Source organism: Bos indicus x Bos taurus, chromosome 11, assembly GCF_003369695.1.
Source record: "Bos indicus x Bos taurus breed Angus x Brahman F1 hybrid chromosome 11, Bos_hybrid_MaternalHap_v2.0, whole genome shotgun sequence".
Classification (NCBI taxonomy): Eukaryota; Metazoa; Chordata; class Mammalia; order Artiodactyla; family Bovidae; genus Bos; species Bos indicus x Bos taurus.
In genome coordinates this window covers 45,817,470-45,841,076 of record NC_040086.1, presented here as the reverse complement: position 1 = coordinate 45,841,076, position 23,607 = coordinate 45,817,470, and the positions used below count along the sequence as shown (strand labels likewise).

The 23,607-nt window shown below is 41.3% G+C and overlaps 1 long non-coding RNA gene and 1 pseudogene across 1 annotated transcript in view; one reads left to right on the top strand and one right to left on the bottom strand.

Moving 5' to 3' along the window:
- LOC113901265 overlaps nucleotides 1-23,607 on the top strand; it is a 91,244-nt gene that overhangs the window by 36,059 nt on the left and 31,578 nt on the right. The window lies entirely within an intron of this gene.
- On the bottom strand, nucleotides 10,655-11,980 carry LOC113901264 (annotated as a pseudogene).

Here is a 23,607-nt window from a genome sequence, read left to right as displayed (position 1 = left end):
TGGCAGCTAGCCTCTGCTCACTGTGGGCTGATGAGAGCACTTGAGCCACTCCTCAATTGGGAAGTGCTGTTTGGCTCAATCTCTGTGGTGAATTTTCTCCATTTTGCCTTTGGAGCACCTGTCTTGCTGCACTGCACTCCCCTCTGAGGTTCCAAAGCTCCCCCTGATCCCGCCTGTGAGGGGTTTCCTAGTGCGCAGAAACCTCCTCTCCTTCAGGACTCCCTTTCCCAGGGCACAGGTCCATATTCTGAAATCCTTTGTATCCCTTTTAGTCTCTATCTTTTGCCCTACTTCATTCCAATGAGATTGGTTTGCCTTTCTGGAAGTCTGGGGTCCTCTGCCAGTGTTCAGATGTTCTGTGGGAGTTGCTCTACATGCAGGTTATTTTTCGATATATTTGTGAGGGAGAAGATATTCTCCCCATCCTATTCTTCTGCAATCTTGAAGGTCCTCTTGATCATATGGTTTTTAACTTTCAATTAAAAATTTTTTTAATTAAATTATTTATTTATTAATTGAATAAAATTATTTCAATTTTATTGAAGAATAATTGCTTTACAGAATTTTGTTGTTTTCTGTCAAACCCCAACATGAATCAGCCATAGGTATACATACACCCCCTTCCTTTTGAACCTCCCTCCCATCTCCCTCCCCATCCCACCCCTCCAGGTTGATACAGAGCCCCTGTTTGAGTTTCCTGAGCCATACAGCAAATTCCCTAGGCTATCTATTTTACATACAGTAATGTAAGTTTCCATGTTACTCACAACATACATCTCACCCTCTCCTCCCCTCTCCCCATGTCCGTAAGTCCATTCTCTGTGTCTGTTTCTCCAATGCTGCCCTGTAAATAAATTCTTCAGTACCATTTTTCTAGATTCTGTATATATGTGTTAGAATATGATATTTGTCTTTCGCTTTCTGACTTACTTCACTCTGTATAATTCTAGGTTCTTGGTTCATCCACCTCATTAGAACTGACCCAAATGTGTTCCTTTTTATGACTGGTAATATTCCATTGTGTTATCTTTCAATTTTTTAATTTGGTCTATCATGTTGATTGATTTGCTTATATTGAAGAATCTTGGATCCCTGGGCTGAACCCCACTTGACCATGGTATATGATTCTTCTAATGTGTTGGTGGATTCTGTTCATTAGAATTTTGTTGAGGATTTTTGCACCCATATTCATCAGTGATATGGCCTATAGTTTTCTTTTTTTGGTGATATCTTTGTCTGGTTTTGGTATCAGGGTGATGATGGTGGCCTCGTAGAATAGGTTTGGGAGTTTTCCTTCCTCTGCAAATTTTTGAAACAATTTAAGCAGGATAGGCGTGAGCTCTTCTCTGGGTTTTGATAAAATTCGACTGTGAAGCCATCTGGCCCTGGGCTTTTTTTTGTTGGGAGATTTTGATCAGCTTCTATTTCAGTGCTTGTGATTGGTCTGTTCATATTTTCTATTTCTTCCTGGTTCAGTTTTGGAAGGTTGTGCTTTTCTAAGAATTTGTCTGTTTCTTCAAGGTTGTCCATTTTATTGGCATGTAGCTCATAGTACTCTCTTATGATCATTTGTATTTCTGCATTGTCTGTTGTAGTTTCTTTTTCATTTCTAATTTTATTGCTTTCAGTTTTCTCCCTTTTTCTTTTAATGAGTCTGGCTAATGGTTTGTCTATTTTATCTCCTCAAAGAACAAGCTTTGAGTTTCATTGATCTTTGCTATTTTTTCCTTCATCTCTTTTATATGTATTTCTGCTCTGATTGTTATGATTTCTTTCCTTCTACTAAATTCGGGTTTTTTATTCCTCTTTTTCTAGTTGCTTTCAGTGTCTAGTGAATTTTTACCATGCTTCTTCATGTGCTGCATGTTTCTTTGTCTTTTCATTTTGTTTAATTACTATGTTTGGAGTCTCCTTTCTGCAGACTGCAAGGTCCCAGTTCATCTTACGTGTGGAGTCTCCCCCCAGTGTGTGCAGCTGGACCAATGCTTTGTGAAAGTTTCTTCATGAGGGGACTGGTTCCTGTGTTCTGGTGGATGGAACTGGATCTTGTCTCTCTAAGGGGCAGTACCATGCCCAGTGGTGTGTTAAGGGGTGTCTGTGAGCTTGGTATGACTTTGGGCAGCCTGACTGTTAATGGGTAGGATTGTGTTCCTGTTTCTGCTAGTTGTTTGTTGTGTGATGTCCAGCATTGAAGCTTGTCGGCCTTTATATGCTGCCAGGTCTTAGTGTTAAGATGGAGGCCTTTGGGAGAGCTCTCACTGGTTAATATTCCTTTGGTTTAGGGGTTCACTGATGATCCAACATATTGGATTCAGGTCTCTCACTTTGGAGGTTCAGGCCCAACCCCTTGCTGAGCACCAAACCCCCACAAGTCACATGGTACAGAATTGTAAAAGAGAGAGAGAGAGAGAGAGAAAAATGAAAACCAACCTTGAAAAAAATTAACAGGCAGACAAACCCCCAAGTTAAACCATAAAACAATATTAATTAGACAGGAACACACAAAGAAACTCAAACTCACACTCAGAAAAGAAAGAAAGAAAGAAAGAATAAAGAGAAGAACCAAAAAAAGAAGAGAACAATCAAATCAATAAACAAATTCATAAATGAAAACAAGCACTAAAAACTTGAGTAGCAAAAATACAAAGCCAAAACATGGGAAAATACATTATAATGAAAATGTTTTGTAAAAATAGGAAGGAAATAAAATAAATGTATTTAAAAATAAAACATAAAAAGAAGAAAAGGCAAGCAAAAGATAAAAATTAAATGATTATTAAAAAGGAATAAAAATAGAACAAAACAAAAACAGAAAAAACTATATATAGATAAACAGACAGAGAGGTACTAAGAAGAATATTATCCTGTGACATTAGTTGTCCTTACCACACATTTTGCTCCAGTCAAAGCGCCTACTCAGAAAGTCCTCCAATATTTCTCAGAAGGTCTCTGGGCCTGCTCTGGGCACTGTGGAGTCAGCTCCTACTCAGATATGCCCTAACTGAAGCTTGTTCTTGCTTCCAAAGTCCACAATTGCCCCCAGGGTCCACAATCTCAAGCTAATTGTAAGGTTTAAATCCAAAGCACCTGCTTCTGCAGGAGTGAATTCTTTCGTTTCCTTTATTCACACGGCTCCCGTGTTCTTCTTTGGTACTGGTCCTGCCTCTGCTTGCAGGCTGCTCTCCAGCATCTGTTCTCTACCCAGAAAAGAGGGAGTGATCAGATCAGTCGCTCAGTCATGTCCAACTCTTTGTGACCCCATGAATCGCAGCACGCCAGGCCTCCCTGTCCATCACAAACTCCCGGAGTTCACTCAGACTCACGTCCATCGAGTCAGTAATGCCATCCAGCCATCTCATCCTCTGTCGTCCCCTTCTCCTCCTGCCCCCAATCCCTCCCAGCATCAGAGTCTTTTCCAATGAGTCAGCTCTTCGCATGAGGTGGCCAAAGTACTGGATTTTCAGCTTTAGTGTCATTCCTTCCAAAGAAATCCCAGGGCTGATCTCCTTCAGAATGGACTGGTTGGATCTCCTTGCAGTCCAAGGGACTCTCAAGAGTCTTCTCCAACACCACACTTCAAAAGCATCAATTCTTCGGTGCTCAGCCTTCTTCACAGTCCAACTCTCACATCCATACATAGCCACAGGAAAAACCATAGCCTTGACTAGATGAACCTTTGTTGGCAAAGTAATGTCTCTGCTGTTGAATATGTTATCTAGGTTGGTCATAACTTTCCTTCCAAGGACTAAGTGTCTTTTAATTTCATGGCTGCAGTCACCATCTGCAGTGATTTTGGAGCCCAAACAAATAAAGTCTGACACTGTTTCCACAGTTTCCCCATCTATTTGCCATGAAGTGATGGGACTGGATGCCATGATCTTCATTTTCTGAATGTTGAGCTTTAAGCCAACTTTTTCACTCTCCATTTTCACTTTCATCAAGAGGCTTTTGAGTTCCTCTTCACTTTCTGTCATAAGGGTGGTGTCATCTGCATATCTGAGGTGATTGATATTTCTCCCGGCAACCTTGATTCCAGCTTGTGTTTCTTCCAGTCCAGCGTTTCTCATGACGTACTCTGCATAGAAGTTAAATAAACAGGGTGACAATATACAGCCTTGGCGAACTCCTTTTCCTATTTGGAACCAGTCTGTTGTTCCATGTCCAGTTCTAACTGTTGCTTCCTGACCCGCATACAAATTTCTCAAGAGGCAGGTCAGGTGGTCTGGTATTCCCATCTCTTTCAGAATTTTCCACAGTTTATTGTGATCCACACAGTCAAACGCTTTGGCATAGTCAATAAAGCAGAAATAGATGTTTCTCTGGAACTCTCTTGCTTTTACCATGATCCAGCAGATGTTAGCAATTTGATCTCTGGTTCCTCTGCCTTTTCTAAAACCAGCCTGAATATCACGAAGTTCACGGTTCACGTATTGCTGAAGCCTGGCTTGGAGAATTTTGAGTATTACTTTACTAGCGTGTGAGATGAGTGCAGTTGTGCGGTAGTTTGAGCATTCTTTGGCATTGCCTTTCTTTGGGATTGGAATGAAAACTGACCGTTTCCAGTCCTGTGGCCACTGCTGAGTTTTCCAAATTTGCTGGCATATTGAGTGCAGCACTTTCACAGCATCATCTTTCAGGATTTGAAATAGCTCAACTGGAATTCCATCACCTCCACTAGCTTTGTTTGTAGTGATGCTTTCTAAGGCCCTCTTGACTTCACATTCCAGGATGTCTGGCTCTAGGTCAGTGATCACACCATCGTGATTATCTGGGTCGTGAAGATCTTTTTTGTATAGTTCTTCTGTGTATTCTTGCCACCTCTTCTTAATATCTTCTGCTTCTGTTAGGTCCATACCATTTCTGTCCTTTATTGAGCCCATCTTTGCATGAAATGTTCCTTTGGTATCTCTGATTTTCTTGAAGAGATCTCTAGTCTTTCCCATTCTGTTGTTTTCCTCTATTTCTTTGCATTGATCGCTAAAGAAGGTTTTCTTATCTCTTCTTGCTATTCTTTGGAACTCTGCATTCAGATATTTATATCTTTCCTTTTCTCCTTTGCTTTTCGCTTCTCTTCTTTTCACAGCTACTTGTAAGGCCTCCCCAGACAGCCATTTTGCTTTTTTGCATTTCTTTTCCATGGGGATGGTCTTGATCCCTGTCTCCTGTACAATGTCACAAACCTCATTCCATAGTTCATCAGGCGCTCTATCTATCAGATCTAGGCCCTTAAATCTATTTCTCACTTCCACTGTATAATCATAAGGGATTTGATTTAGGTCATACCTGAATGGTCTAGTGGTTTTCCCTACTTTCTTCAATTTAAGTCTGAATTTGGCAATAAGGAGTTCATGGTCTGAGCCACAGTCAGCTCCTGGTCTTGTTTTTGCTGTCTGTATAGAGCTTCTCCATCTTTGGCTGCAAAGAATATGATCAATCTGATTTCGGTGTTGACCATCTGGTGATGTCCATGTGTAGAGTCTTCTCTTGTGTTGTTGGAGAAGGGTGTTAGTTATGACCAGTGCATTTTCTTGGCAAAACTCTATTAGCCTTTGCCCTGCTTCATTCCGTATTCCAAGGCCAAATTTGCCTGTTACTCCAGGTGTTTCTTGACTTCCTACTTTTGCATTCCAGTCCCCTGTGATGAAAAGGACATCTTTTTTGGGTGTTAGCTCTAAAAGGTCTTATAGGTCTTCATAGAACCGTTCAACTTCAGCTTCTTCAGCATTACTGGTTGGGGCATAGACTTGGATTACTGTGATATTGAATGGTTTGCCTTGGAAACGAACAGAGATCATTCTGTCGTTTTTGAGATTGCATCCAAGTACTGCATTTCAGACTCTTTTGTTGACCATGATGGCCACTCCATTTCTTCTGAGGGATTCGTGCCCACAGTAGTAGATATAATGGTCATCTGAGTTAAATTCACCCATTCCAGTCCATTTCAGTTCGCTGATTCCTAGAATGTCAACATCCACTCTTGCCATCTCTTGTTTGACCGCTTCCAATTTGCCTTGATTCATGGACCTGACATTCCAGGTTCCTATGCAATATTGCTCTTTATAGCATCGGACCTTGCTTCTATCACCAGTCACACCCACAGCTGGGTATTCTTTTTGCTTTGGCTCCATCCCTTCATTCTTTCTGGAGTTATTTCTCCACTGATCTCCAGTAGCATATTGGGTACCTACTGACCTCGGGAGTTTCTCTTTCAGTATCCTATCATTTTGCCTTTTCATACTGTTCATGGGGTTCTCAAAGCAAGAATACTGAAGTGGTTTGCCATTCCCTTCTCCAGTGGACCACATTCTGTCAGATCTCTCCACCATGACCCGCCCGTCTTGGGTTGCCCCACGGGCATGGCTTAGTTTCATTGAGTTAGACAAGGCTGTGGTCCTAGTGTGATTAGATTGACTAGTTTTCTGTGAGTATGGTTTCAGTGTGTTTGCCCTCTGATCCCCTCTTGCAACACCTACCGTCTTACTTGGGTTTCTCTTACCTTGGGCGCCCAAGAGGGAGTGAAGGTCCTGGCTTATTAAGGCTTATCTGTTCGGTCAGACTCGGGAGAGGGAGGGGTATGGCAGCCACAATTGGAATGTGCAAGGAGTGCCTGGAGGAGTAGAGACCTGCCACATGTTGCTAAGGTCTGAGGCAGGTCATGAGCTCTCCCAGAGGAATTAGCCCTAGGTCACGATCCCTAGAAAGAGGCAAGCTGCATAGGCTCACAGGAAGTTGTGTTTAGTGATATGTACCTGCTCACAGGTTGGCAGTCACTGAAGCCACCGTCACACCCACCTCTGGGGTCACAGACCCCAGCCTTGTCTCATCCACACTTCTGGCACTCATGACAGCCTTGGCAATAGCAGGTCCACAGGTGTGCCAATCTCTGGGTTTGGAGACCACAGCCAGCTCATCCCACCTATGGCACTTGTGAAGGCAGGATCCTACAATCTGGGAATGCTTAGAGTTACAGGATCCAAGGAATTAGTCCCCATAACAATAATCTCTTGCCTCTCTGCAGGCCCAGAATTTTCCCTGGAACCGCTCGGCTTTGTCATATTAGTCCCTCAGAGTTTCTTCACAGCAGTCAACCTCAGGCTTCTCCCTGGGGTCCAACCCCCAAAGCCTGAGCCTCAGCACCCAGGGCCAGTTTTACAGCAATGGACTTACACACAGCTTCTTGGTTGTGAGTTGCTAGTCAGCACTGATCTGTCTGTCAAATTCTCTCCTCTTTGTCTTCCACACACTTGTAGCTGCACTTCCCCTCTGAAGTTCTGAAATTTCCCCTGGTCCTTGCCTGTGAGAAGGTTTCTAAGTGTGCAGAAACTTTTCCTCCTTCAGAACTCCCTCCCCAAGGTGAAGGATCCAAAGGACGCAACTTCAGCAAATGGAGTAAATTATTATAAGAGCCTTTTCTGTTGCCTCTTATTTACATTGTCTTGTACAAAAGCTTTATCAACTGTGTAGAAAAATTTGACAAAAGCAGATAAGAAAGAAGCTAAAGGGTAAACAAACACATTTAAAATTTTTATTTATTTTAAATTGAAGGATAATTGTCTTACAATATTGTGTTGATTTCTGCCATTCATCAACATTAATTAGCCATATGTATATATATGTCCCCTCCCTCTTGAAACTTCTTCCCATCTCCCACCCCATCCCAACTCTCTAGTTTGTCACAAAGCATGGTTTGAGTTTCCTGCATCATACAGCAAATTCCCACTGTCTGTTTTACATATGGTGATGTGCATGTTTCCACGTTACTCTCTCAAGTCACCCCACCCTCTCCTTCCCCCATCATGTCCACAAGTCTGTTTTCTGTGCCCGCATCTCCACTGCTGCCCTTTAAAAGGTTCATCAGTACCGTCTTTCTAGATTCCATATATGTGCATTAATATATTTGCTTTTCTTTTTCTGATTTACTTCATTCTGTATAATAGGCTCTAGGTTTAGCCACCTCATTAGAATTGACTCAAGTGTATTCCTTTTCATGGCTGAGAAATATTCCATGGTATATATATACCACAGCTTGGTTATGCATTCATCTGTCAAAGGACATCTGGGTTGCTTCTATGTCCTAGCTTTTGTTAACAGTGCTGCAATTAACATTGAAGTACATGTGTTTTTTTCAATCATGGTTTTCTCAGGGAATATGCCCACTAGTAGGACTGTTGGGTCATTTGGTCATTTTATTCCTAGGTTTTTAAAAGAATCTTCATACTGTCCTCTAATACTTTGACCACTTGATATAAAGAGCTGACTCACTGGAAAAGACCCTGATGCTGGGAAAGATTGAAGGCAAGATGAGAAGGGGATGTCAGAGAATGGGAAGGTTGGATGGTATCACTGACTCAATGGATATGACTTTGAGCAAACTCTGGGAAATAGTGAAGGACAGGGAAACCTGGCATGCTGAAGTCCTTGGGTTTGCAAAGAGTCAGACACAATTTAGTGACTGAACAACAAACAGTACTGTTCTCCATGGTGGCTGTATCTATTTACATTCCCACCAGCAGTGCAAGAGGGTTCCCTTTTCTCCCCACTGTCTCCAGCATTTATAGCTTTTAGATTTTTTGAGGATGGCCTTTCTGACCAGTGTGAGGTGATACATCATTGCAGTTTTGATTTGCATTTCTCTAATAATGAGCAATGTTGAGCATCTTTTCATGTATTTATTAACCATCTGTATGTCTTCCTTGGAGAAACGTCTGTTTAGGTCTTATGCTCACTTTTTGATTGGATTGTTTATTTTTCTGGTGTGGAGCTGCTTGTATATTTTGGAGATCAAGCCTTTGTCAGTTGTTTCAGTTGCTATTATTTCTCCCATTCTGATCTTGTCTTTTCACCTTGTTTATGTTTTCCTTTGCTGTGCAAAATCTTTACGTTTTATTAGATCCCGTGTATTTATTTTTGTTTTTATTGCCACTACTCTAGAAGATGGATCATTGAGTATCTCGTGATTTATGTCGTACAGTGTTCTGCCTATGTTTTCCTCTAAGAGTTTCATAGTTTCTGGTCTAACATTTAGGTCTTTAATCCATTTTGAGTTTATTTTCATGTATGGTGGTTTCATGTTTGGTTATCACGTTTGTTTTCATGTATGGTATTCTAATTTCATCCTTTTGCACATAGCTATCCAGTTTTCCCAGAACCATGTATTGAAGAGGTTGTCTTTTCCCCATGGTATATTCATGCCTTCTTTGTTGAAAGTAAAGTGTCTGGATATAATGCACGGGTTTATCTCTGGCATCTCTCTCTTGTTCCATTGATCTATATTTCTCTTTTGTGCCAGCACCATACTGTTTTGATGACTATAACTTTGTAATATAGTCTTGAGTCAAGAAGCTTGATTCCTCCTGCTCCATTCTTCTTTCTCATGATTGCTTTGGCTATTTGGGATCTTTTGTGTTTCCATATGAATTGTGAAAGTTTTTGTTCTAGTTCTGTGAAAAATGCAATTGGTAGTTTGATAGGGATTGCATTTAATCAGGAGAAGGCAATGGTAACCCACTCCAGTACTCTTGCCTGGAAAATCCCATGGACAGAGGAGCCTGGTAGGCTTTAGTCCATGGGGTTGCACAGAGTCAGACACGACTGAGTGACTTCACTTTCACTTTTCACTTTCATGCATTGGAGAAGGAAATGGCAACCCACTCCAGTGTTCTTGCCTGGGGAATCCCAGGGACGGGGGAGCCTCGTGGGCTGCTGTCTATGGGGTCTCACAGAGTCGGACACAACTGAAGCGACTTAGCAGCAGCAGCAGCAGCAGCATTTAATCTGTAGATTACTTTGTGGGGTATAGTCATTTTCACAATATTCATTCTTCCAGTCCTGAAACGTGGTATACTCTCCATCTTTTAATGTCATCTTTGATTTCTTAGACAAGAATATTTTGAAAACTTATACCAGAACATTCTCATGTGTCTCCTTGATTGACAGTTGCTTCAGTTTTCTAAAAAGCTTGCTAGGATTGCTCTAGGCAGATATAGTTCATAAGCTTAAAAACATTCTTAGGAGGAAAAATCTTCACTAGTGCAAGTTGCCAATTTAATATATTAGTTTGTTAACATCCCTTATTGAACTATGATAAATATATATCAATCTGCTTACATGTGTCATTTTTAAAAGATTTTCTTAAAATTTTCCTGTAAGTCTACAATGCATTTTGCAGTTTTGTGCATTAGCAACTTTAAGCATTAAGCTTAAAGCATTAAATCCTTTGGATTAAATTTTCTTAAATTAATCATAATATTTATTGAATCATTAAATGACAATCTCTAATGGCAAGTCTAATACTACTGTAATTTTTGAAATTAAAACATTTTTATTTTTAGAAACATTTTGGGTTTACAAAAACTGAGCAGAAAGTACAGAATAGATTTATTTTAAATTGATGCCAGAATTTTTTTACCTTCTAAATTCTACTTATGATCAGCTTCATTGTCATTATCATCATTCTAATCATCAGATTGTCTTCATTCCTTTTTTTTTTCTTTAAACTCTTTATGTTTGAGACAGAAGTGTTACAGGTACACATGGGAAAGCAATACATGATCACAGTTGAAAGTGAAGACAATCCAGTCAGAAAGTTTTTACACCTGTCAGCTAATGCTGAAGCTCTGATTATGATATGCTGCAGGGCTCAAAGAAATGGTAATTAGTATTCCTCTCCTTTCTCTCCCTTTCCTTCAACAGAATCCACACCAACCTCCTCATAATCCTTCTTAAGGGCAACCATGTCCTCACAGGTCTCAGAAAAATCTCCTTCCTCCATGCCCTCACCCACATACCAGTGAACAAGGGCATGCTTGGTATACATCAGGTCAACTTGTGGTCTAGGCAAACCCAGACCTTGGTGATGGCTGTGGTGTTGCTCAGCATGCACATAGTTCACTGGACTTTGGTCAAATCTCCAGCAGGTACCACAGTGGGAAGCTAGTAATTAATGCCAACCTTGAAGTGGGGCACCAGGCCACAAACTGGATGATGCACTTGGTCTTGATGGTGACAATGGTGGTACAACATCTTTGGGAACCACGTCACCATAGTACAACAGGCAGCAGGCCATGTATTTACCATCACGAGGGTCACATTTCTCCATCTGGTTGGATGGCTCAAAGCAAGCATTGGTGATCTCTGCTACAGAAAGCTGTTCATGGTAGGCTTTCTCTGCAGAGATGACAGGGGTGTATGTGGCCAGAGGGAAGTGAATGTGGGGATAGAGCACCAGGTTGGTCTGGAACTCTGTCAGATCCACAGTCAGGGCTCCATCAGACCTCAGGGAAGCAGTGATTGGGGACACTATCTGGCTAATAGGCAGTTAAGATTCATGTAGGTTGGGTGCTCAATATCAAGGTTTCTACAGCAGGTGTCATAGATGGCCTCATTGTCTATCATGAAGGCAAAATCAGATGCTCCAGGATGGTGTGGTGGTGAGGATGGTGTTGTAGGGCTAAACTACAGTTGTGGAAACCTGGAGGGCTGGGTAAATAAATAATTCCAGCTTGGACTTTTTGCTATAATCAACAGAGAGATGTTCCATCAGCAGGGAGGCAAACTCAGAACCAGTTCCCCCACCAAAGCTGTGAAAACCAAGAAGCCCTGGAGACCTGTGCACTGGTCAGCCAATTTCCAAATTCGGTCCAAGACAAGATCAATGATCTCCTTGCCAATGGTATAGTGACCTCAGGCACAGTTACTGGCAGCATCTTCTTTATCTGTGATAAGCTGCTCAGGGTGGAGGAGCTGGAAGTAGGTGCCAGTGCGAACCTCATCAATAACTGTGGGTTCCAGGTCTGCAGACACTGCCCTGGGCACACGCTTGCCAGCACCTGTCTCACTGAAAGAAGGTGTTGAAGGTGTCATCTTCTCCCCCAATAGTCTTGTCACTTGGCATCTGGCCATCAGGCTGGATGCTGTGTTCTAGGCAGTAGAGCTCCCAGCAGGCATTGCCTATCTGGACACCAGCCTGGCCAACGTGGAAGGAGATGCTCTAACATATGGTGGCTATAGGTCAGCAGGTGCAGGCAATACGAGTAGACACCAGGTCCCGGTTACCACCCCCGACAAGCTAAGAGTCAAGGTAAGTAATGCACCCTGTCTTCACTCTTTAGCTATGTATTCACTATTTAGCTAATTCTCCAGAAGTCTGATGGAAATTCTGAACTTGATTTTTTCCACCTTTTGATGTATAAAAGAATAGGCTAGTCAGGCACATTATCAGGACAAAATAAGAATCAAGACAATCTCTTTTATGAATGTTAATAAAGGTATACAGATGCTCAACTTTTGAAAAAATTCTTTTGTAAGTAAGTAAAAGCCAGAGGAATTGACAGGCTCCCAGATACCGCTTAAGATCCTTGTTTAGTCACAAAGTCACGTCTGATTCTTTTGCAGCCCCGTGGACTGCCAGGCTCTTTTGTCCATGGGACTGTCTAGGCCAGAATACTCAAGTGGATTGCCATTTCCTTCTCCAGAGGATCTTCCCAATCCAGGGATAGAACCCATGTCTCCTGCATTGCAGGCAGATTCTTTATCTGTGAGCCATCTGGGAAGGACAAGTTTATTGAAAGATGGATAGGAGTTTGTTTTGTGGAAAATATTAGAGTACATGCTGGAGAGGGTACAAAATAGGAAAAAAGGAGTAAAATGAAAAAGACCTCAAGAGAAATGACATTTTTTTGATAAAATAATAAAAGGGAAATAAATTCTAATATTACTACTAACTCAAGTACTTTTAAACTTTCAGAAACAAGGGAAGGCTGTTGTTTCTGGAATGGAGATCATTCTGGATTTGATAGACAATCTGAGACTCAGTAGTTCTAACATTAGAATGGAAAGTATACCTGTCACTGTGATCCTTCTGTTCTGCACACAAGAAAGCAGAAATGCTTAAAAAAAATACAGAAACATAACTCTGCTAACAGCATTGATATCTACAGAAGAACAAATCATTTGACGTTACTTTCTTTATTAACTTACTCACATTGGCCAGTACTCCATCCTCATATAGGCTCAGACTGGAAGATGGTGGGGATTCAGTCATTAAGAGTTCATCAAGTAACATGCAAACAACAGTCCTTTCTTCTGGTTTCTACCTGTAAAAGATGCCTGGTTGTCATAAAAATAATAATCAGCTTATGATTAAATGCATCCACATCTCTACATATATCCAAATAACAATTTTGCCTTTTCATACTGTTCATCGGGTTCCCAAGGCAAGAATATTGAAGTGGTGAATAGCTGGCTTAAAACTCAACATTCAAAAAACAAAGATCATGGCATTTGGTCCCATCACTTCATGGCAAATAGATGGGGAAACAATGGAAACAGTGACTTTATTTTTTGGGCTCCAAAATCACTGCAGGTGGTAACTGCAGCCATGAAATTAAAAGACACTTGCTCATTGGAAGAAAAGCTATGACCAACCTAGACAGCATATTAAAAAGCAGAGGCATTATTTGCTATCTGTCTATTCAAAGCTATGGTTTTCCCAGTAGTCATGTATGAAAGTGAGAATTGGACCATAAAGAAAGCTGAGCCCTGAAGAAGTGATGCTTTTGAAGTGTGGTGTTAGAGAAGACTTTTGAGAGTCCCTTGGACTGCAAGGAAATGAAACCAGTCCATCCTAAAGAAAATCAGTCCTGAATATTCATTGGAAGGACTGATACTGAAGCTGAAGCTCCAATACTTTGGCCACCTGATGCAAAGAACCGACTCATTGGAAAAGACACTGATCCAGGACAAGACTGAAGGCAGGAGAAGAAGGGGGTGACAGAGGGTGAGATGGTTGGATGGCATCACTGATTTGATGCACTTGAGGTTGAGCAAGCTCTGGGAGTTGGTGATGGACAGGGAAGCCTGGCATGCTGCAGTCCATAGGGCTGCAAAGAGTTGGACACGACTGAGTGAATGAACTGAACTGAAATAGCAATTTTAAATCTGGATAATTTAAAAGATTTTTTCAATTGACGAATTTCAACTGGAAATCCCATTTGAGAACTGATAATATTAATAAGCCATTGACAACTGATGTTAGTTAAACCCATATTGTTATTTCTTTGAACAAGGATTAAATCAGTAAGAACAAGGATGGAAAACAAGCAAGCAAATAAACACAAGGCATGTGTGCCTTTGTATTTATGAATGAGTGATCATTTACAGAAATCCCTGAACTAAGAACGTGAATCATAGTCTACCCTAAGCTGCCATAGGCCTCTAAGTTCTTATATTGACATTATCAACCCGTAAAACTCACAGTTTGTCCAGAAAAGGCTATTAATAGAAGTTTAACAAAAAAGACAAGTGTGCATATGAAAATATTGACTTTTTGAGAGGTCCTCCAGAAGTTATCTCAGAACTAAAGTCAAATTTGAGAACCCAGCACACAATTCTGTTGCTAAAATGCTTGTAAAGCTTTGATATACCTGGATTAATGTCTGCTTTCCTCCTATTCTTCTTTCAATTTCACTTGAGGTTTTTAAATTAATTTTTATTGGAGTATAGTTGATTTATAATGTTTTATTATCTGTTATACAGCAAAGTAAATCAGTTATACATGTTGCACTCATACAGACACTCAGTTGTGTCTGACTCTTTGTGACCCCATGGACCGCAGAACACCAGGCCTCCCTGTTCATCACCAACTCCAGGAGTTTACACAGACTCATGTCCATTGAGTCGGTGATGCCATCCAACCATCTTATCCTCTGTCGTCCCCTTCTCCTGCCTTCAATCTTTCCCAGGATCAGAGTCTTTTCAAATGAGTCAACTATTCGCATCAGGTGGCCAAAGTATTGGAGTTTCAGCTTCAACATCAGCCCTTCCAATGAACACTCAGGACTGATCGCCTTTAGGATATATACTACATCTTTTTTTATTCATCACTCCCTGATGGACATTTAGGTTGCTTCCATGTCTGGCTATTGTAAACAGTGCATATATCTTTTCAAATTTTGCTTTTTATCTGGTATATACCCAGGAATGGGATTGCTATATTATATGGTAGGTCTATTTTTAGTTTTTTAAGGAGCCTCCATACTGTTCTCTATAATGGCTCTACCAATTTACATTCCCACCAACAAAGTAGGAGGATTCCCTTTCCTCTATATCCTTTTAATATTTGTAAATTTTTTGATGATGGCCATTCTGACCCATGTGATATGACACCTCATTGTGGGTTTCATTAGTTTTAAATAAAACTAATTAGTGATGTCATACATGTCTTCATGTGTTCTTTGGCCATTTGTATGTCTTCTTTAGATAAATGTCTTTTCAGGCCATCTGCCCATTTTTGACTGAGTTGTTTGTGGTTTTAATATTCAGCTGAACACGCAGTAAAGCTGCTTTTGTGAGCTTGGGTATTGGGCCCTGGTGGCAAAAACATTATTTTCCCCTTGTGACAGCTAGAGAGTTGCAGCCTCAAACCTGCCTCTGATTCATTTATCTTTTCATTACAACAAAAAGTTTGGTCAAGCATTTGAGTTTTCTGAAAGAAACAGTCTGCTTGTCCCTACTTGTTGGGAAGTCAACTGACAGTACAGTTCCAGCTAATCAGGGAAACAACCGATATGGAGGTCAACACTCGCAGAACTCTTTCCCAAGACGTGTTTCCTCATGAACGGGCGCAGCGTGTTCTATGCGTGTCTTTTACACTGCTCAGAAACTGCAGGGCCAGATGGCAAAAGCGGTGTTTTCCCACCTTGAGGCTAGAAGGTTGCAGACTCAAATCTGTTTGAAAAATACTCTGGTTCTTTTATCTCTTGATGTCAGCAACAACTTTTGTCTGCACCTGAGTTTTCTGAATGAAACAGGCTGCTTGCCACTCCTTGCTGGGGTCTTCACATAGTAGAGTGTGGCCTAATCAGGGTAACAACAGGTGTGACAGTCAACACTCACAGAATACTCTCTCCATACACCTTTATTCATCAAAGTGTGTAGTGTGTCCTAGGTGTGTGATTTACACTGCTTGGAAACTGTGAGGTAAGTAAGGTAAGTTGTTTTTGAGAGCCTGGGTACGGGGCCCTGATGGTAAAAACAGTATTTTCTCCCTGTGAGAGCTAGAGAGTTGCAGTTTCAAACCTGCCAGAAAAGCAGTCTTGATCATTTATATCTTAATTACAGCAAAATCTTGGGTCAAGCATTTGAGTTTTATGAAAGTAACAAGCTGCTTGTCACTGCTTGCTGGGAAGACATAGATAGTACAGTTTTGCCTAATCAGGGTAACAATAGGTATGGCAGTCAACATTGAAAGAACACTCCCCCCAGATATCTTTACTCATAAAATGGTGCGGTGTGTCCTGGGTGTATCTTATACACTGCTCAGAAACTGCAGGGAAAGCTGTTTTTGTGAGCCTGGATCTTAGGGACTGATGGTAAATTCAGTATTTTCCACTTGTGAAAGCTAGATAGTTGCGGCCTCAAATCTGCCTTGGAAAAAACCTCTGGTTCCTTTATTTCTTCATTGCAGCGACAACTTTGGTCAGCATTTGAATTTTTTGAGTGAAACGGACTGCTTGCCATTCCTTGCTGTGAAGTCTTCACACAGTACAGTTGACTTAATCAGGTTAACAGAGGGTATGGCAATCAAAACTCACAGAACTCTTGGCTCAGACGCCTGTTCTCATGGAAGGGTGCAGTGTGTCCTCGTTGTGTCTTTTATGCTCCTCAGAAACTGCAGGGAAAGCTGCCTTTGTGAGCTTGGTTATGGGAGTCTGATGGCAAAAGCAGTATATTTCCCCTGTGAAAGTCTGAGAGTTCCAGCCTCAAACCCAGAAGAAAAGCACTCTGCTTCACTTATCCCTTTATTTCAACAAAAACTCTGGTCAGTCATTTGAGTTTTCTGAAAGAAACAGGCTGCTTGCCAGTAGTTGCTGGGAAGTCTTCAGAAAGTTCAATTTTGCATAATATGGTAATAAATTGTATGACAGTCAACACTTACAGAACATTCTTTCCAGACATCTTTACTCATGAAAGGGTGCAGTGTGTCCTCATTGTGTCTTTTACATTGCTCAGAAGCTGCGGGGAAAGCTGATTTTGTGAGCCTGGATAGTGGGACCTGACGGCAAAAGCAGTACTTTTCTCCTGTGAAAGCTAGAGTTGCAGCCTGAAACCTGACAGGAAAACACTCAAGATCATTTATCTCTTCTTTACAGCAAAAGCATTATTTTACCCCTGTGAGAGCTAGAGAGGGCAGGCCACAAGACCGCTAGAAATACACTCTGGATCATTTATCTCTTCATTGGAGCAAAAAATTTGGTCAAGCATCTGACTATTCTGAAAGAAACAGGCTACTTGCTACTATATGCTCGTAAGTCATCAGGCAACGCAGTTTCACCTAATCAGGGTAACAGCAGGTATGGAAGTCAACACACACAGAACACTCTCCTCAGACATCTTAACTCATGAAAGAGTGCAGTGGGCCCTAGCTGTGTCTTTTACACTGCTCGGAAACTGCGGGGAAAGCTGCTTTTGTTAGCCTGGATATTGGGGCCTGATGGCAAATGCAGTATTTTCCCCCTTTGAAAACAAGAGAGAGTTTCAGCCTCAAACCTGCCAGAACAACACTCTGGATCATTTCTCTTCATTATAGCAAAACCTTTGGTAAAGCTAATTCGTTTTATGAAAGAAACAAGCTTCTTGCCACTCCTTGCTGAGAAGTCGTCACACAGTACAGTTTGGCTTAATTAGGGTAATGACGTGTGTGGCATCAACATATACTTAACATTCTCCCCAGACATCTTTTCTCACGGGAGGGTGCGACATGTCCTAAGTGGGTTTTGTACACGGCTCAGAAACTTCAGGGGAAGATGCTTTTTTTGAGCCTGAATATTGGGGCCTGATGGCAAAAGCCGTACTTTACCCTATGAGAGCTAGAAAGGTCAGCCTCAAACCTGTCAGAAATACACTCTGGATCATTTATCTCTTCACTGAAGCAAAAAATTTAGTCAAGCATATGAGTATTCTGAAAGAAACAGGATGAGAGCCACTACTTGCTAGGACGTCATCAGACAGTATAATTTGCCTAATTAGGGTAATAACAGATATGACACTCCCCACTCACAGAAAACTCTACTCAGACATCTTTACTCATGAGAGGGGCAGTGTGTCTTGGTGTGTATTTTACACTGCTCAGGATCTGCAGGCAAAGTTGCATTGCTGAGCCTGTATATTTGGGCCAGATGACAAAAGCAGTGTTTTCCTCCCTGTGAAAACTAAAGCGTTCTAACCTCAAAACTGCCAGAAAAACACTCTGGATCATTTTCATTATAGCAAAAACTTTGGTTGAGCTTCTGAGTTTTTTGAAAGAAATGGGTTGCTTGCTACCCTTTGCTGAGAATTTATCAGACATCACAGTTTTTTGGCCTCATCAGGGTAACAACAGGTATGGCAGTCAACACTCAAAGAACACTCTCCTGAAACATCTCTTCTCATGGAAGCGTGCAGTGTGTCCTAAGCGTGTCTTTGACACTGCTTGGAAACTTCAGTAAAGCTGCTTTTGTGATCCTGGGTATTGTGCTTGATGGCAAAAGCAGTTTTTTTCTTCCCCTGGGAAAGCAAGAAATTTGCAACCTCAGACTCCCCAAAGAACACTCTGTTTCATTTATCTCTTCATTAAAGCTAAAAATTTGGTCAATTAAGTGAGTTTTCTGAAACAGGCTGCTTTCCACTATTTTCTGGGAAGTTATCAGATAGTACAGCTTTGCCTAATAAGGATAATAACAGATATGGCAGTCAACACTCACAAAACACTCTCCCTAGACATCTTCACTCATGAAAGGGTGCAGTTGGTCCTAGGTGTGTCTTTTCACACTGCTAAGAAACTGCAGAGAAAGTTGCTTTAGTGAGCCTAGATTGTGGGGTCAGATAGCAAAAGCAATATTTTACCTGTGGAAGCTGGATAGTTGAGGCCTACCTTGAAAAACAGTCTGGTTCTTTTATTTCTTCATTACAGCAACACAGAGAGTGAGAGACTTTTGACTGCTGTATTTTGTCCTAAAGAAGTAGCTGTTATGGGTATTGGCCCTTATGGTATGGTAAAAAAAAGCTTTATTTTGCACCTGTGGAAGCTGGAATATTGGAGCCTCAAACTTGCCTGAAAAACACACTGGTTAATTTTTCTCTTCATTGCAAGAACAGCTCTGGTCAAGTCTTAAGTTTTCTTAAAGCAACAAGCTCAACAATCTGCTTGGCATGTTTTACTGGGAAGTCATCTGACATACAGTTTCACATAATCAGAGAAACAACTGGTGTGGTAAACAGGATTCACAAAACACTCTCCCCTGACATCTATTTTCATGGAATGATTCAATGCATCATAGGAGTGTCTTTATACAGCTCTGAAACTGCAGAGAAATATGATTTTCTGAACCTGGGAATGGGACTAATGGCAAAATAAGTGTTTCACCCAGTGAAAGCCGCATCTGTAATTACAACAGTTTTCATGATTTTGAGTTTTCTAAAATAGAAAGGATGCTTCCAACTTCTTGCAGGGAAGTCATCAGACAAAACAGTTTCTTGTCATCAGAGTAACAACATGTATGGCAGTCAGCACTCACAGAACAGTCTCCAATGACATCTGTTCTCAGGGAATGGCAGAGTGTGTTCTAGGTGTGTCTTTAGACAACTCTGAAATAGCCAGGAAACTTGGTTTTTGAAGATGGGAATAGGCCCTTATGATAAAAGCTGTATTTTCCACCCAGGGAAGCTGGATAATTACAGCCTCAAATCTGCCAGAAAAGCACACTAGATCACTTTTCTCTTTATTACAACAGTTGTGGTCTAGTTTTTGGATTTTCTGAAAGAAACAGGCTGCTTGTCATATCTTGCTGAGAGTCATATGACATACCATTTCACCTAATCAGGGTAGCAACATGTATGGCAGTCAACATTCAAGAACACTCATCCCTACCCTCCTTTCTCATGGATTGGTATATTGTGTCCTAGGAGTGTCTTAAAAAAAACTAAGATCATGGCATCCTGTCCCATCACTTCATGGCAAATGGATAGGGAAACAGTGGCAGACTTTATTTTTGGGGGCTCAAAAATCATTGCAGATGGTGACTGCAGCCATGAAATTAAAAGACACCTACTCCTTGGAAGGAAAGTTATGACCAACCTAGACAGCGTATTAAAAAGCAGAGACATTACTTTACCAACAAAGGTCCGTCTTATCAAGGCTATGGTTTTTCCAGTAGTCATGTATGGATGTGAGAGTTGGACTGTGAAGAAAGCTGAGCACAGAAGAAATGATGCTTTTGAACTGTGGTGTTGGAGAAGACTCTTGAGAGTCTTTTGAACTGCAAGGAGACCCAACCAGTCCATCCTAAAGAAGATCGGTCCTGGGTGTTCATTGGAAGGACTGATGTTGAAACTGAAACTCCAATACTTTGGCCACCTGATACAAAGAGCTGACTCATTTGAAAAGACCCTGATGCTGGGAAAGATTGAAGGCAGGAGAAGGGGTCGACAGAGGATGAGATGATTGCATGACATCACCATGAGTTTGAGCATGCTCCAGGAGTTGGTGATGGACAGAGAAGCCTGATGTGCTACAGTCCATGGGGTCTCAAAGAGTCAGACATGACTGAGCAACTAAACTGAAAATTGGCTACTTGCCATTTCTGCTGGGAACTCATCTGACAAAACTGTTTCCACTAATCAGGGTAACAATAGGTATGGCAATGAAAACTCACAGAACACTCTCCCTGAACATCTTTTCTTGTGGATTGGTACACTGTGTCCTAGGTTTGTCTTTACAAAACTCTGAAACAGCCAGGAAACATACTTTTGTGAACCTGGGCATTGGGCCATTATGCTAAAAAATCTATATTTTCCACCTATGAAAGCTCGGTAATTGCAGCCTAAACACGCCAGAAAAACACACTGGTTCACTTTGCTTTTCATTACAACAACAGCTTTGGTCAGGATTTTGAGTTTTCTGAAAGAAACAAGCTGCTTGACACTTCTTCCTTGGAAGTCATGTGTGGTACATTTTCACCTCATCAGTGTAACAGCAGGTATGGCGGTCAGCACTCACAGAACACTCTCCCCTGACCTCTTTTCTGATGGAATGTCACACTGTGTCCTAGTGGTGTCTTCACACAGCTCTGAAGCTGCTGGGAAACATGTTTTTGTGAACTTGGGAATTGGGGCCTGATGGCAAAAGGAGTATTTTTCCCCTGTGAAACCTGTATAATCACAGCCACAAACCTGCCAGGAAAGCATACTCGTTCATGTTTCTCTTCATTGTAACAACAGATTTGGTCAAGTTTTTCATGTTTCTGTAAGCAACAGGCTGCTTGCCTCTTCTTGCTGGGAAGTCATTTGACAGTAGTTTCATCTAATCAGAGTAAAAGCCAGTATGGCAGCCAACACTCACAGAACACTGTACAATGACATCTTTTTTTCATGGAATGGTACAATGTGTCCTAGCAGTGTCTTTACATAACTCTGAAACAGCCAGGAAACATGTGTCTGTGAACCTGGGAACTGGGGCCTTGTTCAGTACAGTTCAGTTCACTTGTGTCTGAATCTTTGTGACCCCATGGACTACAGCATGCCAGGCTTCCCTTTTCATTGCCAGTTCCTGGAATTTACTCAAACTCATGTCCATTGAGTCGGTGATGCCATCCAACTATCTCATCCTCTGTCGTCCCCTTTTCCTCCTGTCTTCAATCTTTCCCAGCATCACGGTCTTTTCAAATGAGTCAGTTCTTCACATCAGGTGGCCAAAGTATTGGAGCTTCAGCATCAGTTCTTCCGATGAATATTCAGGACTGATTTCCTTTGGGATTGACTGATTTGAAATCTTTTCTCTCTGAGGGACTCTCAAGAGTTTTCTCCAACACCACAGTTCAAAAGCATCAACTCTTTGGCACTCAGCTTTCTTTATAGTCCAACTCTCACATCCGTACATGACTACTGGAAAAACCATAGCTTTGACTAGACAGAACTTTGTTGGCAAAATAATGTCCCTGCTTTTTAATATGCAGTCTAGGTTGGTAGCTTTTCTTCCAAGGAGCAAGTATCTTTTAATTTCATGGCTGCACTCACCATCTGCAGTGATTTTGCAGCCCGAAAAATAGTCTGTCACTGCTTCCATTGTTCCCCCATCTATTTGCCATGAAGTGATGGAACCGGATGCCATGATCTTAGTTTTCTGAATGTTGAGTTTTAAACCAGCTTTTTCACTCTCCTCTTTCACTTTCATCAAGAGGCTCTTTAGTTCTTCTTCACTTTCTGCCATAAGGGTGGTGTCATCTGCATATCTGAGGTTATTGATATTCCTCCTGGAAATCTTGATTCCAGCTTGTGCTTCATCTAGCCTGGCATTTCACGTGGTGTACTCTGCTAGATGTTAAATAAGCAGGGTGACAATATACAGCCTTGGCATACTCCTTTCCCAATTTGGAACCAGTCTGTTGTTCTATGCCTGGTTCTAACTGTTCCTTCTTGACCTGCATACAGATTTCTCAAGAGGCAGGTTAAGTGGTCTGTATTCCCATCTCTTGAAGAATTTTCCACAGTTTCTTGTGATCCACACAGTCAAAGGCTTTGGCATAGTCAATAATGCAGAAGTAGACGTTTTTCTGGAATTCTCTTGCTTTTTTGATGATCTAGCTGTTGATGGCAATTTGATCTCTGGTTCCTCTGCCTTTTCTAAATCCAGATTGAACATCTGGAAGTTCACAGTTCGTGTGCTGTTGAAGCCTTGCTTGGAGAATTTTGAGCACTACTTTGCTAGTGTGTGAGATGAGTACACTTGTGTGGTAGTTTGAACATTTTTTAGCATTGCCATTCTTTGGGACTAGAATGAAAACTGACATTTTTCAGTCCTGTGGCCACTGCTGAGTTTTCCAAATTTGCTGGCATTCTGAGTGTAGGACTTTCACAGCATTATCTTTTAGGATTTGAAATAGCTCAACTGGAATTCCATCACCTCCACTAGCTTTGTTCGTAGTGATGCTTCCTAAGGCCCATTTGACTTTGCATTCCAGGCTGTCATGCTCTAGGTGAGTGATCACACCATCATAGTTATCTGGGTCATGAAGATTTTTTTTTGTATAGTTCCTGGGTGTATTCTTGCCATCTCTTCTTAATATCTTCTGCTTTTGTTAGGTCCATACCATTTCTGTCCTTTATTGTGCCCATTTGTGCAAGAAATGTTCCCTTGGTATCTCTAATTTTCTTGAAGAGATTCCTAGTCTTTCTTATTCTATTGTATTCCTCTATTTCTTTGCATTGATCACTGAGGAAGGCTTTCTTATCTCTCCTTGCTGTTCTTTGGAACTCTACATTCAGATGTGTATATCTTTCCTTTTCTCCTTTGCCTTTAGTTTGTCTTTTCTCAGCCATTTGTAAGTCTTCTTCAGACATTTTGCCTTTTTGCATTTCTTTCTCTTGGGGATGGTCTTGATCCCCGCCTCCTGTACAATGTCACAAACCTCTGTCCATAGTTCTTCAAGCACTCTGTCTATCAGATCGAATGCCTTGAATCTATTGGTCATTTCTACTATATAATCGTAAGAGATTTGATTTAGGTCATAACTGAATGGTCTAGTGGTTTTCCCTACTTTCTTCAATTTAAGTCTGAATTTGGCAATAAGGAAT